The sequence below is a fragment of the Choloepus didactylus genome, chromosome 18 (genome assembly GCF_015220235.1).
Source record: "Choloepus didactylus isolate mChoDid1 chromosome 18, mChoDid1.pri, whole genome shotgun sequence".
NCBI lineage: Eukaryota > Metazoa > Chordata > Mammalia > Pilosa > Megalonychidae > Choloepus > Choloepus didactylus.
Genome location: NC_051324.1, coordinates 26,949,748 through 26,967,716, shown reverse-complemented (window position 1 = coordinate 26,967,716; position 17,969 = coordinate 26,949,748). Strand labels below are relative to the sequence as shown.

General features: G+C 40.7%; 1 pseudogene; it reads right to left on the bottom strand.

Annotated features, from left to right (window-relative positions):
* Window positions 1–1,877: 1,877 nt before the first annotated feature.
* LOC119514067 lies at window positions 1,878–2,885 on the bottom strand (annotated as a pseudogene).
* Window positions 2,886–17,969: the final 15,084 nt, after the last annotated feature.

Genomic DNA, 17,969 nt, shown 5'->3' with positions numbered 1-17,969 from the left:
TAAAGGGTACCACTAAAGATCACATGGTAAATATAAATACCAATATTACTGTATTTTTGATTTGTAACTCCATTGTTTACTTCCTACAGGATCTAAAATACATAAACTGAAATGATAAATGATTTCATGTACTCAGTGTAAAATATGTAATTTTTGACAAGAACTACATAAAAGTGGGGGAATGAGGGAGTATAGGAACATAGTTTATGTGTCATATTGAAGTTAAGTTGGTATCAAAGAAAAATAAGATTGTTATAGATTTAAGATGTTAAATTTAAGTCCCACAGTAAACACAAAGAAAGTATCAGAGAATATGACCATAGAGATGAAAAGTAGAGTATGGGTTCCGAGAAGTGGGGGAAGGGGCAATGGGGAGTTAAGAAATGAGTGTAGGGTTTCTGTTTGGGGTGAAGGGAAACTTCTAGAAAGGGATGGTGGGAAGGTGATAGCATTGCAACATTCTAAATATGATTAATCCCACTAATGGAATGCTAGGGAGGGGGAATGGGAAGATTTAGGCTGTATATATGTTTCCACAATTGAAAAAAAAAAATCTAAATAGATGACAATTAAATGCCAAGGATGATCCTGGATGGGATCTGAGGATGGGGGAGAGGAGGCTCAAAGGGACACAGATGGGACATAAGGAAAAAAAAAAAGGAAATATAGAATGTAAGCTTTGTATCAATGTTGAATTTCTTGAACTTCTTAGCTGCACTTAATGGGATTGCATAAAAGAATGTTCTTGTTCATGGGAAATGTATATGTGCATTACATTGTTTTTTCAAGGATGTGTGCAGCTTGCTCTCATATGTTCAGAAGACAGAGCAATAGATGATGAATGATAGGGAGGGAGGGAGGGAGGGAGGGAAAGAAAGAAAGAAATGGTGGTGTGACAGGATGTTAAAGTTGGTGGATCGGGGTATCAGGGGAGGGGGGTTGGGGTATTCTGGAGTTCTATGTATGGGGTTTGTACTGTTTTTGCAACTGTTCCTGTAAGTTTGAATTTATCTCAAAATAAAATTTATTATAAAAAAAAATGAACAAAACATACTACAAACTATAGCCCACAAAAGTTTAAAATCTAGATGAAATGATAAATTGCTAGCAGAGTATAAAATGCCAATATTGGCAGAAGAAGAAATAGAAAACTTGCATCAATAAAATGAAAGATAGTGAAGTGGTACTCAAGATGCCCATCTCCACCCCCAAATTTACAGGCCCTGATTATTTCATAGATAAGTTTTATCATTCTCTGAAGGAATAGAATCCCTATCTTACACAAAATTTTTTCAGGTAATTGAAATAGAAAGTTACCCAAAACATTTTATGAAACTGGTATAAATGTGATTCTAAAATCATATAGGACAGTGAAAGAAAATACAACTATAGGCTTATTTTACTTAAAAACAAAGATAGGGAAATTCTACATAAAACATTATTAGTAAAACAAATACAAAAGAGGGCAAAAAGTAAGGTCTATCAAAGTTATACAGGACAGTTTGATATCAGATAATCAATATGAAAGGAGAACATAGAACTATATATATTCAGGAAAAGCTTTTGGCAAAGCAATAGCTATTTTTTTTTATTTTTTTTTCACATAGGAAGCATTTATTTGAGGTTCAACATGAAATCATACAAATGAAATTTGTATAAACACAAATCCACACCAAGGCATAACACAGATAGCAAAGGACAAAGTAAAAACAAAGAAAACTAATTGGCAGCTATATACAGTTGGACAGTTATGTCTTGTACACTAGAAAGTCTTTTACAAAATAATCCTCTTAGATCAACAGAAGACCAATCTTCAACATCGTCCTGCAAGATGGGTTACTTTAGCATTTCCTCCTCTTTTTCTCCAAGGTCCTCTTTTAGTATGGCTGGTAATTGTTTTGCTGATTGCAGCCCCCTCAAGATGCCTTGCCACATGTGCTCTGTTGGCCACTGTAGTCTGCATATCCCTGTCCATATCCATAGTTCCCATATTATACCCAGTATAATCATATCCGCCATAGCCACTATAGTTCTGATCACCACCATAGGCACTATTGTAATTTCCGTATCCTTGATCATAATAGTTATTAAATCCTTGGTTCCAGTTTTGGCCCTGACCTCGTCCTCGACCCCTTGTACCACCTCGTCCAGCAGTTTCAGCTCCTCTTCCTCCCTTCTATTGTTGCTGTTGCTGCCTATATACTTCTTTGGGTTGTGCAACTTTGACTTCACACTTCCCAGAACCAATTTGATGGTGTCTGCTTTCCAATAATTTCTTTACTGGCTCTTCATCTGTATATGTGATAAAACAAAATCCTCTTCTTTCATCTGTTTTTGTATCCATGGGAAGTTCAATATTTTCGATCTCTCCAAATGCTCCAAAATATTCTTTTATTTGCTCTTCAGAATTCTCTGGGCTCAATCCACCCACAAAAACTTTTTTAGGGTGTTCTTTCCCTTTTAAAGCCTTTGCCCTTTTGGGGTCTATCAATTTGCCATCCGGTTTGTGTTCTTTCAGTTCCAAAACCTTATCAACACTAGCAGCATCTTTGAAAAGCACAAATCCAAATCCTCTTGATCTTCCAGTGACTGAATCTGTTTTAATTGTGCAGTCTACAACCTCTCCAAATCAAGACACATATTCAATCAGAACTTTCTTGCTTGTATCCCAGCTCAAGCCTCCAATGAACATTTTACCGTCATCCTGATGATTCTTGCTCGTGTTAGTCTTGGAACCCTCTGGGAATTCCTCTATGTTGCTGTACTTGTTTATGTCCTCCATGGTGGCCAGAATTGTCAGCAGGGGGGTGCTGGCGTGCAGACTGAGTTCCAATAGCAGCTGCAGTGGAGCGTTGCATGGAGCTGAATTTAAAATGGTGGCAGAAGAGCTCAATAGCTATTTATGACTGTAAAAAACTATCAGAAGATTAGGAACAGAACACTTAACTTGACATCTTTTGAAAACCAACAGAAAGACATCATATGTAGTTGAGAAATTTCAGATTCGTTTGCTTTAAGATGGGGAAAAAGACAAGCAGGTCCACTGTTAAAGCTACCCTTAAGCATAGTGTTGGAGGTCTTTGCCATCATTACAAGACAAGAAAAATGAATGAGGCATAAATATTGGAAGGGAAGAGAAAATTTTTCATTGCCATGTTAAATGGTCACTGAAAACAATAGTGTTCCTTTTCACTAGTGTGGTAAAATATTTAAAAGAATCCCCAGTGAATCATGCCTCCCTATGTCCATACCCCTTTCCAATGTGGCTTTGCCTCCCCTGCCACCACCCAGTCCTCAGACATGTGATGGAAGCCATCTTGAATCCTACAAGCCTGTCAAATCCCCCACAGCTGACATCATGTAGAGCAGTTAAACAGTGCCCATTGGGTGCTGGGTGAAACCCTGACTCCCATAGTCATGAGCAGTAAAATGGATGTACTTATTCACTAAGTTTTGGACTGGTTTATTATTCATCCATAGATAACTGATAAAACCAATACAGTAAATAAGGAAAATATGAACTAAGATATGTCACAATAGCAACAGAAAATATATATGTCTTGGAATTAACCTAGCAAAATGCACAAGATCTTTATGAAGAAAAATGTTAAAATTTTAAAAGGACACTTTAAAAAAAGACCTGGACAATGAGAGATATGCCATTTTTAAAAAACAGTTTAATTGTGGTATAAATCACATAAAAACTGCACATTTTGAAAGTATACTGTTTGATAAGTTTTGACATGTATTCACCCATAAAACCAATGCCATAAAAAGAGTGAAAATATCCACACCCAAAAACTTTCCTGTGTCTCTTTATAATCCTTCTCTCTCACCCCTCCCTGCACTCTTGTCCTGCATCACTGGTCTTCTTTTTGTCATTATAGATTAATTTGTATTTCTAGAATTTTATATAGATAGAATCATACAGTGTGTACTCTTTGCTTTAACTCAGCATAATATTTTTAGTTTCATCCATGATGTATCATGTATCAATAGTTTATTTCTTTTTATTGCTGGTAGTATTCCATTATATAGATATACCATAATTTGTTTATCCACTCACATATTGATGGACATTTGGGCTGTCTCCAGTTTTTGCCTATTACAAATAAAGCTATTATATACAAGACTTTGTAAGGACATATATTTTCATTTCTCTTGGATAAATATCTAGGAGGAGCATGGCTGGGTCATATAGTAGGTGTATGTTTAACTTTTTAAGAAACTGTCAAATTATTTTCTAAAGTGGTTATACCATATTACATTCCCATCAACAATGCATGATAGTTCCATTTGCTCCAGTGCCTCATCAACACTTGGTATGATTGGTCTTTTTAATTTTAGCCATTCTAGTAGGTGTATAGCTATATCTCATTGTGTTTCTAATTTGCATTTCCCTTATGACTAAGAATGTTGAGCATCTTTTTACATGCCTATTGGCCATCCACATATCTTCTTTGGTGAAGTGTCCAAATTTTTTGCCCATTTAAAAATTGTGTTTGTTAGTTTTCTTATTATTGAGTTTTAAGAGTTCTGGATATATTCTGGAATCAAGTCCTTTATCAAATATATGATTTGAAAATATTTTCTCCTAGTTTCTGGCTTGTCTTTTTATTCTCTTAACAATGTCTTTCAAAGAGTGTAAGTGTTTTATTCTTCTGAAGTCAAATTTATCAATTTTTTCCTTTTGCAGATCATGCTTTTGATGTTGTAAATACAAGATCTTTGCCTAATACAAATTCACAGAGATTTTCTCCCATGTTTTCTTCTAGAAATTTTATTGTTTTAGGTTTTAGATTTATGTCTATGATATATTTTGAGTTATTTTTGTATATGGTGTGAAATATGCATCAAAGGTCATTTCTTCACACATGGATATCCAATTGTTCTAGTGCCATCTGTTGAAAAGAATCCTTTCTCCACTTTTGTCAAAAATCAGTTGTCCATACATATATGAGTCTATTTCTGGGCTTCGTTTTATTCCATTGATCTATTTGTCTCATATCAGTGCTATCAGCTTCTACCTTAAGATACTAAGAAAGGAGAGCAAATTATACCAAAGTAAGCAGAAGAAGGGAAATAATAAAGATCAAAGTGTAAATCAATAAACCAGAAGGCAGAAAAACAATAGAGAAAAACATCAATGAAACCTAAAGCTGGTTCTTTCAGAAGATCAATAAAATTGAAAACCTCCAGCCACACTGATCAGAAAATCAGGGGAAGACACAAATTAGCAATATCAGGAATGAGAGAGGTGACATCCCTACAGATTCTCAGATATTTAAAGGGTAATAAAGTCATTCTATAACCAGATGTTTGCCAATAAATCTGACACCTTAGATGAAATGGACAAATTTCTTGAAAGACACAAACTACCAAACTTCACTCAGATAACCTGAATAGACTTATAATGTTTAAAAAATTGAATCTGAAGTTAAAATCCTTCTCACAGAGAAAATTCCAGATCCAGATGGCTTCACTGGTGAATTCTACAACATTTAAGGAAGAAAGAATACCAAAGTCTACCAAACTCTTCCTGAGAATTGAAGAGGAGGGAATACTCCCCAGATTGTTCTATGACCCCTGACACCAAAACCAGGCAAAAACATAGCAAGGAAAAAAAACTCCTGCAGGCCAATATCTCTTATGACAAGTATCCCTCTTAACAAAATTTTTAACATGTTCATGAATAAGATGACTTTACAATTTTAAGATGTCAGTTCTCTTCCAAATCAATGTACAAATTTATGCAATTCCTTTCAAAATTCTAGTATGAATTTTTAAAGTAAAATTTTTGCTGAAGTGTGGCATACATACAGAGAGTATACTAATCATGAGTGCAACAAAATGAATTTTTTGCAAAGTAAACAACTCTGTATGAACATGATCCAGATCTAAAAATAAAACATTGCCACGACCATACGACCCTCCCTGCTGCCATCACCCTGGTATAATTAGAGAATCGCTTTGTCTGTTTTGAAATTCATATAAATGGAAATGGGGATAGGGTATAAAAGGAAAGAATATAATTGAATAAAATAAGCATAGTGCCTTGATGAGGGCAATGTGCCATGAACTGAGGGGCATGATTAACTCAACTCTCTCTACACATGGGGTCTCCAAAAATCTATGAATCAAAGTAACAAAAAAACAACGACTTTTGGTGACCTGGCTTACCAAGAAGACATGCCTGAGTTCCAGTGGTAGACACAATTTAGGGTCAAACTGTGTCCATCTCCTCACCTCTACCAGCTCAGCCCTTTGGAGACTAGTAATATCCTAGACTGGGTGCTAGAGACTTCCAATTCTTCCCCTTTGGCTCTTCTCTTCAGTTTCTTCCTCAGCTAAATGGGTATAATTGCCCTATCTAATTCACAAGAATTTGAGAAGGAAAATCAAACTATAGTAAGCCATGTGCAAACAAATAGGAAATTATTATTAAAATATAAGCCATGACAATTATTTTAAAAGAAAAATTTCCAAGAGATTCTAGCCTGTATTAAAAACAATTTTAGATTATTTTATTATTTTTAATGTGAAATATTTAATAAGAGGTAAGAAGCATTTTGATTTGTGGGGAAAGCTGAGCTCCAAAGTGTACTCTTAAGTGCCATGGTTTGTATATATTACTTATTTATTTATGTGTTAAACTTCAAATTATGTGTAATAAACTGTCTGTGGTGCAATGCTATTGATTTCCCTACATTAGCAGCTGAATTAAATGTGCATTGCTCTGGGGTTGGTCACTGTGGGCGAAGCTTAAAAAGTTTTGAAGGAGACGAAGGGAAGACCATTAAGGCTTTCTAAGCCCCTTTTCCCATTGAGCCCTCTCACCCTGGGGGGAAGTTTTAGTGCAATTTGGTCCCATGTACATCCTTGTCTTAATACTTCCTCTAATGGTAGGTACCATTAAAAATACTGCAATAAAGCGACATCATTTCCTCTATAAAGAAGCAGCTGCATTCCTCAACGTTGTCTCGGTATGTTCTAGAAAAGAGTGATGCTTTGAGTATATCCCGTGTAAAATTGCAAAATTCCTTGATGAGTCTTTTTTGTTTCATTTGTTCCCTCCTTCCTTCCTTCATTCATTTAACTAGCATTTATTGAGTATTTACATTACTCCAGGCATCTAGCCAGTTGTAGTCTTTATCATCAAATTACACTTGTCTCTAGGATCAGTACTTAGAAGTGAATAGTGGGATTGTCCTTGGAGAATATTAGGATATCAGAAGAATTAAGCCCTGGATTGGAATCTCACTTCCACTACCTCCTAGCTGGGTGACCTTAGTCAAGTTATTTTTTCAGAATTTATTGAGCTTTTCTGTGTGGCCTAGTATATGATAAATTTTTATAAATGTAGTATATATGTTAGAGGAGAATGATATTTACTGGGTATAGGGTACAAAGTTTGGTTTAGACACATATTAAATCAACATAATAAACTACTTATTAGGCCTCTTTGTATTTTTATAGAATTTTTTCTTTATCTTTCAAATTCAAAATGTTACCAGGTTGCATTTAGAACTTGTTTTAATTAATTTTGCCTGACACTCTGTGACTTTTTGAGCTTCAAATTTATACTGTTTTCGGCTCTTGGATGTTTTCTCCCCTCAATTATTTGATTATTGCTCCCATATTATCAATTTTCTACTCTCCTTCTGGGATTCTTATTAAAGACCTCTTTAGCCACAATTGCAAAATCCTCAAATCTCTGTAAACCAAAAATGTTCTCTGAGTTTGCAGTATTCATTTGGCAGAAAACTTTGACCTGAAGTGATGTCAGACTATTTACAATATATATTTATCTCACGTAGTATTTCACTGCAAAAATGTGAACATTTGGGATTGCAATTTACTGCCCCAAGCCCCCGCTGCGGATGTATGTTAAATTCAGTGTATGTACCACACTATCTCAGTTCCCTCAAATGCTGAATCCTGAAGCACATCTGACTGCAAGGGTTTTGAAGAAAGGACTGTTGGCCTGTATGTGTAGCTTGGTTCTCCTGAATAAGCCCTCCACATCATTCTTGGTTTTATAGTTGTTCATGTTTCTCCCTGAGTTCTAGGAGAATTTATCAAGTTTTTCCTCTTCATTAAATTAATTTTTTGCAGCTCTGCTCCCATGTGGTTTTTCATTTGGTATTTGTAGTATCCTTCTCCACGAAAATCTTTCCTGATCTCAGAGTGATCCCTCCTAATGAAGTTTTGCTCAATACTGGGGCAATTCTCCTTGAATTTGGCTGGATGAGAACATGAAGCAGAGGCTCTAGTTGCCAGAGCACTTTCAGATGCAAGAAACAAAACCTAGCTGGAATTAGCTAAAGGAAAAAGGGGATTTTATTGGAAGACCCTGGGGAAGGTGACAAATGGAAGGAAGAGTTTCAGGAACTAGGATGTTTCCAGGGACCTCGGAGTTTGGAACCAGGGGTTTGATGCTGCCAGGCCATGTTCTCATATTCTTTCTCTCTGCTTGGCTTCACTGACTTCGTTTTCTCCTACTAGAGAGGAATTTTGTCCCTTGGTGAGAAACATGAACACGAGTAACACTGAATTCATATGCTTTCAGCTCTGTAACCCAAGAGGCAATGGAATGTCTCTCTTCTGGCCTCAGGGGAAAATCTGAGGGAAGGACTTACTGTCCTAGCCTGGGTCTCATTCCTGACCTGTGTCCCTGGGATGAGGCCAATTATCTGAAGAGGTGCGGAGGGGAGCTGAGCAGACTATAACAATGCTATCCACCTCATAAATTTTCTAAAATGTTGCATAAATCTGTTTCAAGTTGAAGAATTCCTCCTGATTCTCCAGGGTGGTCCTCTCCTTTTGCTTTGCAGTATCTCTTCATAGATATAGTGATGTTTCCCTGGTTGCTCATTTGGAAGAAAGCTCTGCTGGATGGAGGTACTGCCTAATGCAGCTGTCTGCTTGGAGAGAAAACCCTGTTGTGCAACTTCCTGCTTGTGTCTGCTTGCTCACACCCTTCCAAGATAGGAGAGGAGAAGGAGCTGTCAGGTTCTCACCTAACGCCAATCCCAGAAGCATTAGGTTTCCGTTTGCTACAAGTAACAGAAACCCCACTCAATCTGGCTTTAAAAATAAAGAGGATCTACTGGATCCTGTAACTTAAAAAGTCCATCATTAAATGGGAGATTGGATGTAGCATACTCAGGGTTCCAGTCTGACTCTTAAGAGTTGGATTCATCTCAGGCTGGTAGCAAGATGGCTGTTACAATTCTAGTCCTCACCTGACAAAATCCAGGGGAAGACAGTTTCTTCTGGCAGCTATCTCTTAAGCATGAGGGTGTATCTTTTACAGAAACTTTCAGCAAACTTCTTACATCTCATTGGCTCCCCTTGGTTATTACCCTTTTCCCTCTGTCCAGGGAAATGCTTAGGCCTGGGTTCCTGAACCAATCAATGGCCAAAACTCTGGGCTGCGGATGAACTCAGCTCTTCGTGAAGCACAAGGGCTGTGTTGGGGAAGGCGGGAGTCTGAATAAAAGCTTGGGATACTGCTAGGAGAGCAGAAATGGGCTATGGTTAGGAAACCCATAAAGACCACCTTACCTGGTTTCCATGTCTGACATTTTAAAGTCTGTTGGAAATTCCCCATGAGAATCAGGGAAGGGGGAGTTAGGTGCTTATTCTCACCTTGCTATCTTTACCTCTTTGTTCTGTTCTGAGGATTATAGAAGGCCCTTAGAGACCACCCGACTCAAACTTCTCATTTTACAAATAAGGAAACTGAGGCCCAGATTGGGAAACAACTGTCCAGGGTCACTGTGGCTACAGTTGGCTGTGAAATCATTTAAACCTTCCCAGCTCTTTTTTATTCTGCAGACCCATCAGAACTTCCCTGGTGACCCAATCTGCTCTTTATCCTGGCCTGGGACTCTGACCTCCATGTTAAGGAATACTGTTCTAAAAGAGTAGCTATTCATCCTCTTGACCAAAAGGGATGTGAAAGGAAATGAAATAAGCTTCAGTGGCTCAGAGATTCCAAAAGGAGCCAAGAGGTCACTCTGGTGGGCACTCTTACGCACAATATAGACAACCCTGTTTAGGTTCTAATGAATTGGAATAGCTAGCAGTAAATACCTGAAACTATCAAACTACAACCTAGAACCCATGAATCTTGAAGATGATTGTATAAAAATGTAGCTTATGAGGGGTGACAATGTGATTGGGAAAGCCATGTGGATCACACTCCCCTTTGTCTAGTTTATGGATGGATGAGTAGAATAACGGGTGAAGAAAAAAAAAAAGGTAACCAGGGTTCTTTTTTACTTTAATTGTTCTTTTTCACTTTAATTTTTCTTCTTATTATTTCTGTGTGTGTGGTAATGAAAATGTCAAAAATTAATTTTGGTGATGAATACACAACTATATAATGGTACTGTAAACAACTGAATGTATGCTTTGTTTTGTATGACTGCATGGTATATGAATATAACTCAATAAAAATGAATTAAAAAAAGAGTAGTTATTTAGCAATGGTTATAGGATTTATTAAAAAACTAATTTCAAGTTTTTTATGGGCTGATGGGGTTTACAGAGAATATCGTCAGGGTTTTTCCCATCAATACCAAAGATGTAACAGCAGAAAAGGGGCTTATGCTGTGAAGATCAGAGTAAAATTAAACATCGACAAGAATCCTTTGTCCTTGCTGTCTCTCTCTCTCTGTTTGGGACCATTTCTCCTTGTGGTCAGGACCTGCTACACACCACCAGGCTTCCTGTTGTTGCCTCACAGGCTGCCCAGCTTCCAATCCCCCCTTAATAGTTTCCCAATTTCCTTTTGGAGCGGTCGCCCTCCCCATGGATACTTGTGGGTGAGGTCTTCCACCACCCGGGCCCACAGGGCCAGACCTTTCTCTCATGGCTCCAATTCATCCAGGAAGTGAGCATGTGACTTCAGCTCAGCCAATCAGGGGCTCTTGGGCAGGTGACTCGAGAATAAGAGGGAAAGGTGGCCGCCACCCCCTCATCAGGCAGTAGAGGCCTCAATGATTCAAATAGTCTATTCTGGTCTTGAGACAGTTTCTGGACTTTCTGTGGACTCTGTCCAGCTTCTTGACTCCTGTCATTTCCAAGATGGGGTCTATTTAATACCACGTGGAAAATTAAACAATATCCTTCCTCTTGGCCCTTTGTATCAGATACTTTGCTAAGGATTTTCACACGCACAGTCTCATTTTTCTCAAACAATTCTTTGAGAAGGTAACATTCATGATTCCTATTTTATAGCCAAGGGCACTGGGGCTCAGAGAGGTTAAGTAACTTACTAAACTCACACAGCTGGTAAGCAGTCACTGTCTGGCTCCAAAGTTTATCATTTTTTCAAATATGATCTGGTCGCCTAGATACTGCTAGATATTTGGGTATTTCAAAATGTGGAATAAATGGACAACATATTTCAGTGGTCATTCAACTTTCCTGTCTGGAAACTACTGCAAAGGGGAGACTTGGGACTCCTTGCTGAAGAAGTACCAGAGACCTCTGGACACCTCCCTTGGGTCACCCATGCTTTGGCAGGGACACTAGTAGAGTCAGTTCTTAAAACAAGCAGTCCTTGGTCAACTGACCTCTCTTAATGATCAATTGAAGTTTCTTCTGGGAATACAAATCATTTTAACAAACCACAATCAGGAAAACGGCTTTGCAACTAAAAAAGAGCTTTTGTGAAAATTCTCTGAATCTCTTCTCTGCTTTTCTACATATATCATCAAATGGTGACTGAAGATAATTATGAGATGAACTTGCTCAAATAATTCTAATTTTGAGTATTGCTTACCACTTTAGCTGTATCAGCTATTATATTTCTAATAATGATGGTTCTTTATAGATAATCCAAAGAGTATATGTCCCAACAGAGTTAATCAGTATCTGTGTATCTGTATTTTATCAGGAGATTATACATTTCTAGGTACTGATTCTGAATTTGCCACTATGTAAATGTGTGACTTTGGACAAGTCACATAAACTCGTTGAACCTTACTTTCTGCATCTCTGAAATGAGGGACTCAGATGAGACATTCTGTAAACTTCCCACTCTAAAATTCTGTTTTGCTGAGGATCATGCAATCCCAAATGTGTTCAGCAGGGGTCAGAAGAAGTCACTAAAAGCCTGAGGTCTACATTTATCCCAGAGAGTTTTATAGGTGTTCCTATTTTCCAAGTTACTTAACTGGTATTAAAGATTGGACAAGGCAAAAAGGGAGGTATTTTTCTTGACTGATTCAAGCAGAGAGCGCTTTGGGTCTCTTTGTCAAATATAAAGCATGTCACCCCTGGCTATTGCCTACCCCGGCAGAAATCGATATGTGTGGGTGTTTTAATTCTTAGGGTAAATGTAAACAAGTAAACTTGCTAAAACCAGCAATCTCCGTTTCATGAAAACTCTCCCTTTTTAACAAAGGGATCCTAAACCCTACCTAATGACCTATTTATTTTGCATAATTACCTCAGCAAAATTCTTGTCACGATGGGGTTTGACCAATATTTCTCACTCCCTTCTAATTTCATCAGAAAAATTATTGGAGAAACATACCATCACAGATATAGAGACTTCTAATTAATATTTAAACAGGATAAACATTGTTTTCTTCAGATGAAAACTGGAGGATTGGTTTCAATGTGGATTAAGTTGAAGGAATTGGGAATTGGAGGGAGCCCTGCAGCCACGTCAAATTTACCCCCCAAAATAGTTTAAAGAAAATGGAATGTAGGTGGAGTGGTGGCTAAAAGTTCTGGGGCAAGACAGACTCTGCTCGAACACTGGTAGTTATCTCCCTGAAATAAAGTCTTAGTTCTTTATCTATAAAATGGAGATAGCGATGATGCCTCCTAAGATTGGTGAGGAGGAAATACCATAACACAGGTAAAGAGCTTAGCAAAGTGCCTGCCACATACTACATGATCAAAGAGAGTGCTTGTGGTCATGCATAAATGTGAGAGGCATAAGGGGTTTTTAGAAAGAACAAACAGGGAAAACAATCACATGCCTTTCTCTACACCCTTTTCTTGACTATCTCAGACTAGGTTCAATGTCCCCGCTACGTGCTTCAGCCATCACAGCTGATGGACCCCAACCTGGCCACGTGGCCTGCTGACAGCCGTTCAGATCTGACTGGCACCACTGCCCCCGTCTCGGACACCTCACAGGCGCCACAGAGGCAGCCGGAGGCCCAATCCCCATCAGAACTCTTACCAGCCCAGGGCTTATCCAACAACCAGCCCATCAGCCACACCCAGAGACTTTGCTTGGTCTGTGGCCATTTTCCCTTTCTGGAACCTCACGCACAGAGCCTAAGCTTGTGCTGAGTCACAGGCTCCTAACTTGGCGGTAAAATGTTCCTCCCACTGCTCCATCTTTGGTGTTTTGGTCTTTGGTTTTTCTTTAATACAGCCCTGTGATAAATTCACTTCACTGATTGTCATAGCTGTTTGTTTCTCCTGCTAAGGCCTGAGCCCATCTCACCTGCCACTCATGGCCCACCCACTTAGGATGGACTGGGTTGTGAGGAGAGCCAAGACCAGGGACCGGAAAGAGAAGGGACACCTATGTACATCCTACAAGAGAGATAAGCTGTTTTGGCTGTGTTTCTGCAATAAGGCAATGCACGCACTGTGCAAGAGTGGGCAGGCCCAGAGGGCTCCCGGTAAGGTCAGAAAGGGGGCTGTCTGGCGCTTTGATTGAACAGAACCCTCCAGACTGGAAATGGCCTCCACTGCCTGGCTGGGGCTGTCAGGCAGGTTGTGTGGGGTGGGGGTAGGGGTGGCAGGCAGCAGCAGGATCTCCAACAGCCTGCTCACACTCCAGAGACCAGGCAGGTTACTGAGAGAACTCCCAGTGGCTCATGTTCAAAACCAGAGATTAATAACAAGACGTCTGTTTCCTCACACTGACCGTAGCTTAGAACTCCCTGGAAAAGATTTCAATTCTTGAGGCCTCAAATGAATTGAAAAGAAAGTGGAAAGAAGTGTTGCTGGAAAAAGAAACTTCCTGCTTCCTTCTGAACATGACTAGGTCCTAATTCTGACTCTGGAGGCCACCTTGCCTGGACCCAGCCTGGCTTGTCCCTCCTCTGGGTGTTGCTTTTGGTGCTGAGAACAGAGCTCTGGAGAATTGGTGGCCATCCCCACCTTTGAGGAGTGGAGGGAAACACCAACTGTGATTTGTGATTGCTGGTGCCCAATGCTCACGTACTCTAAACCCAGCACAGGAGACCTGTTGCTTGCAAGGTAATTGAAGATATTTTCATAAAACCAAAAGAAGAAAAAAAATCTAATTGTATTTTACTGGACATCCTCTTTGGGAAAATGTTAATACTAAATATTGAACATTTACATACTGTATTTCTAATAATAATAATAGCTGCCATTTATTTAGAGAAAGAATGTAGAGCACCATAAGCATTATCTTTCCCATTTTACAGACAAGGAAACTGAGCCTTAGGGAGATTAAGCAATTGGCCTAAATGTAGACAGCAAGCACATAGTGCATCCTTCCCATTTTACAGACAAGGAAACTGAGCCTTAAAAGGGAGATTAAGCAATTGGCCTAAATATAGACAGCAAGTACAAGTGCAGACATGCTTGACTGCAGAACTGGTGCTCTTCTCCACCTGGGTCTCTTCTTGAGCAATCCCCCACTTTGCCCACCCTATCCCAGCCACACTGTCGGCTTCTGAGTTCCCCAGGCTGTCCTGACTCTGCTCTCTTTCCCTGGAATGCAATTCCTGCAGATATGGGCACAGTCCCTCCCCTGCTTCTTTCAGCTCTCTCACCAACTGCACCTTCTTAGTTGAGACCTTCCCCCACCACTACATAAACTAGTGATTCCTTCTCCTCACTTCCTTTTCCCTGCTTTCTTGTTCTTACATTTACTAGTTTCATTATTCTTTGTCTGTCTCTCCAACCAGAATGGAAGTCCCCTGAGGTCAAGGGACTTTGTTTTGTCCTCCCCTGTATCTCCAGCACCTTCAGTTGTAGAAACACAGCTCAACAGCCACAAATACTCCGGAGCCCAGAGCTCTGTTACTGGCACCAAAAGAAACGCCCAGACGAGTGCCCCTCCCTCCCTCTCTCCTTCCCTCCCTCCCTCTCTCTTCCCAATTCCACTCTTATCAGCAGATGGACTTGCGCCAACCCCCACCCGCTTTGGGCCTTTTCCGTTCATTCTCAGATCATGAGGTACTAAAGGTTAGTCTAACTAGGGATGAGAGTGAGGGTTGATGAGGGGATGGGAAATGCCCCCCACCACCACCACCATTCTGGGTCAGTGCCTCTCCTGGTGGCCCCAGTGTAGACACAGCCCTCTTAGTCACTGTCTTTGTTTACTTCTCTACACCTCCCTGGACTGCACTCATGGTCTGGGCTTGTGTCTTTCTTCCTGGGGCCCCAGTGCCAGCACAGCCTCTGGCAGGGAGTAGGCCCACAAAGAAATGTTTGTTGAGGAAATGAAAGGGGGGATGAGAAGGCATTCAAAGACAAATGCAACCTGTTTCACATTTTGAGGGCAAGCACTAGCACTACACATCACAAATTAGCATTACTTTTTTTGGTATGTCTTCTCTAGCTACAAATGCCTATGCCAGCCTGAAGTCCCAGAGGTCACAAAGCTTTATTAGGATATATGTCTGACTCAAAACAAATGACCCTTTGCTCTGTAAAACCAGTGTTGCTGGTAACAGGCTGCCCTGTAATTGGACACAGAGTAAAGACACCAGCACCACAGGGCTCCTCCAACCACACATCCTTCCCCCCAGTTCCATCAGCTTCTCCAGGGCTCCCCTTTTCCTCGGGCTAACTCTGCAGTGGTTTATAGGGGGAAGGAAGTCCTTGCATTTGTGGGGGTGAGGGATGAGCAGTAGGGGAAGCCCTGAGGGTTGGAAGAGAACAACCAGAAGACCAGAGACCTTGTGACCTTTAGTTCTGACTCATCTTTCTTCTAGTACTTTCTAGCATCCTGGGAGGGGCAGGGCCCAAGCTGGGAGGACTTCAGGAATGGCCAGAAGGCCAAGAAAGTGCAACCTCAGTCTAACCCAGAAGGAACTTAGAGAACTCTTGTTGCTTTTCCAGTTTTTGGTTTCACCCTGAAGGTAGAACTGGTCCACTCATTCCCGGCCCTACCAAACTGCCTGGTCAAGCAGTGACCTGCTCAGCTTGCTCGGCTCCAATTCCAATCCCATGGTCTGGGTGGGCCCCTGGATGAGGCTTTAGCCAGCACCCCTGCTCCTTCTACTGCAGCTGGTCCCTGGACCACACTTTGAGAACCACTGTTCTAGACTAAGGCCAAATTTCCCAAACTTGCCAGGTCAAAGGCATCACCAGGCCACTCCCCTGGAGGTTTTGATGGGGTAGGTCTGGAGATGCCCTGAAACCTATTTCTGAATTGCTCCAGATGACTTTTAAAATAGCCGATAAAAACCAAACTCATTAGCATCTGGCCCCTGCCTACCTTTAGGGCCTAATTTCTTGGGCAGGGACCCTGGTGCTTCCTGTTGTCAGCTCTGCCTAGAACATCCTCCCAGCCCTGTCTGTTGTAGGGAGTTCCCCAAGTGTCAAGTCAGCTAAGGCTGGATTTTCAGCCTGGGAAGCCTTTTCCACCCCTGCCTTCCACACAGATAGTAAGGTGTGTCCTCTTCTCCCATCTCTGGGCGTGCTCCTGTGGCAACATTCAGCAGGCTGGTCGACCCAATGCCCTTGGAACCCTCTTGGCCCTTGCCTTGCTCCTCTTTTGAAAATTCATCTTCTCTCCTCCCTCGCTACTGAGGGTTTCAGGGACGCAGCTGTGAGCAGTGTTGAGTAGGCAGAATTGTGCTGAGGATTTCTGGAAACACTTAGCTTTCCTGGTAAGGGGCTGCCCCTTTTCTTCTTTCTGTGTGGATGCAATGATTGGAACTGCCCTCTTGGCACTCTGAGGGGCAGGTCAGGGGAACCTGGGACCTCCACCTGGCACGCTGGATTAGCTGAACCACCACGAGCAGCAACCCATCCCCAGACTTCTTAGGGGGGACAGCGTGTGGGGCTAAAATATCAACGCTTGGTTGTGAACAAACTTTTTTCTTTTATGCTACGGGGGATGAGGTCCCTAACTGATACACAGCTAAGGGAACAGTTAAGTCTGGTTTCCCAAAACAGTCCTAGTTTATACATGTTTTCAGGGTGAAATTACTAATAGCACCCCTTTTCGCTCTTGAAAGTGTTCTGGTTTGAATAATAAATTATCCCCTTGTATTTTACTAGACTGTGACCTCTTCTAGGACAAGGACTCTTTACTTGTCAGGTTTCATGCTGGTGCAGACTCCATGCTCAAGAACCTTTGTAGAATGGACTGAATTCCTTTGGGATTTCTCAGGGATTCTAAGTGTCAAAGATTATATAGGACCAGATTATTTCAAGGCATTTCAGGATGGGAAAAAGGATTTCTTATGATAAAAAAAAGTCTCCAGAAGGCTCAACTCTCCTTAGAAATACTTGAATTTGGAACTGAGCTGGATTCCTAAGTGTCTGGTGGCTCGCCATTGTGCCTGGGCTAAAGACCAAGATTCAAGTTCTCTGTCTGGTGCAGGAACCCCAAATGATCTGTCCCCTTCTCCAGTCTGCTCCCCGCCATCCCACCTCCATCCTCTTTCCATTTCCTCTCAAAGGCCATGCCTCTGCTTTAATTCATGGTGTCCCCTCCACTTGGCACACCTTTCCTCTCGTCCCACCATGCCTTACCTGATTAACTCCTACTCATCCGTCAGAAGTCACCTCCTCTAGGAGGCCATCTCAGGTTCAAGAGAGGCCAGGCAGCTTGCTCTAACAAGATGGAGAAATGAAAATGCCCCCAAATAGGGGATGGATTCAATACGTTATTGTGTAAACATAAGATGAAATTTAAATGGAGATGTGAATTTTCTTATTTATTACATTGAAAAAAAATATGTACTGGTGAAAAATTTGAAAGAGTGTATAGTGAA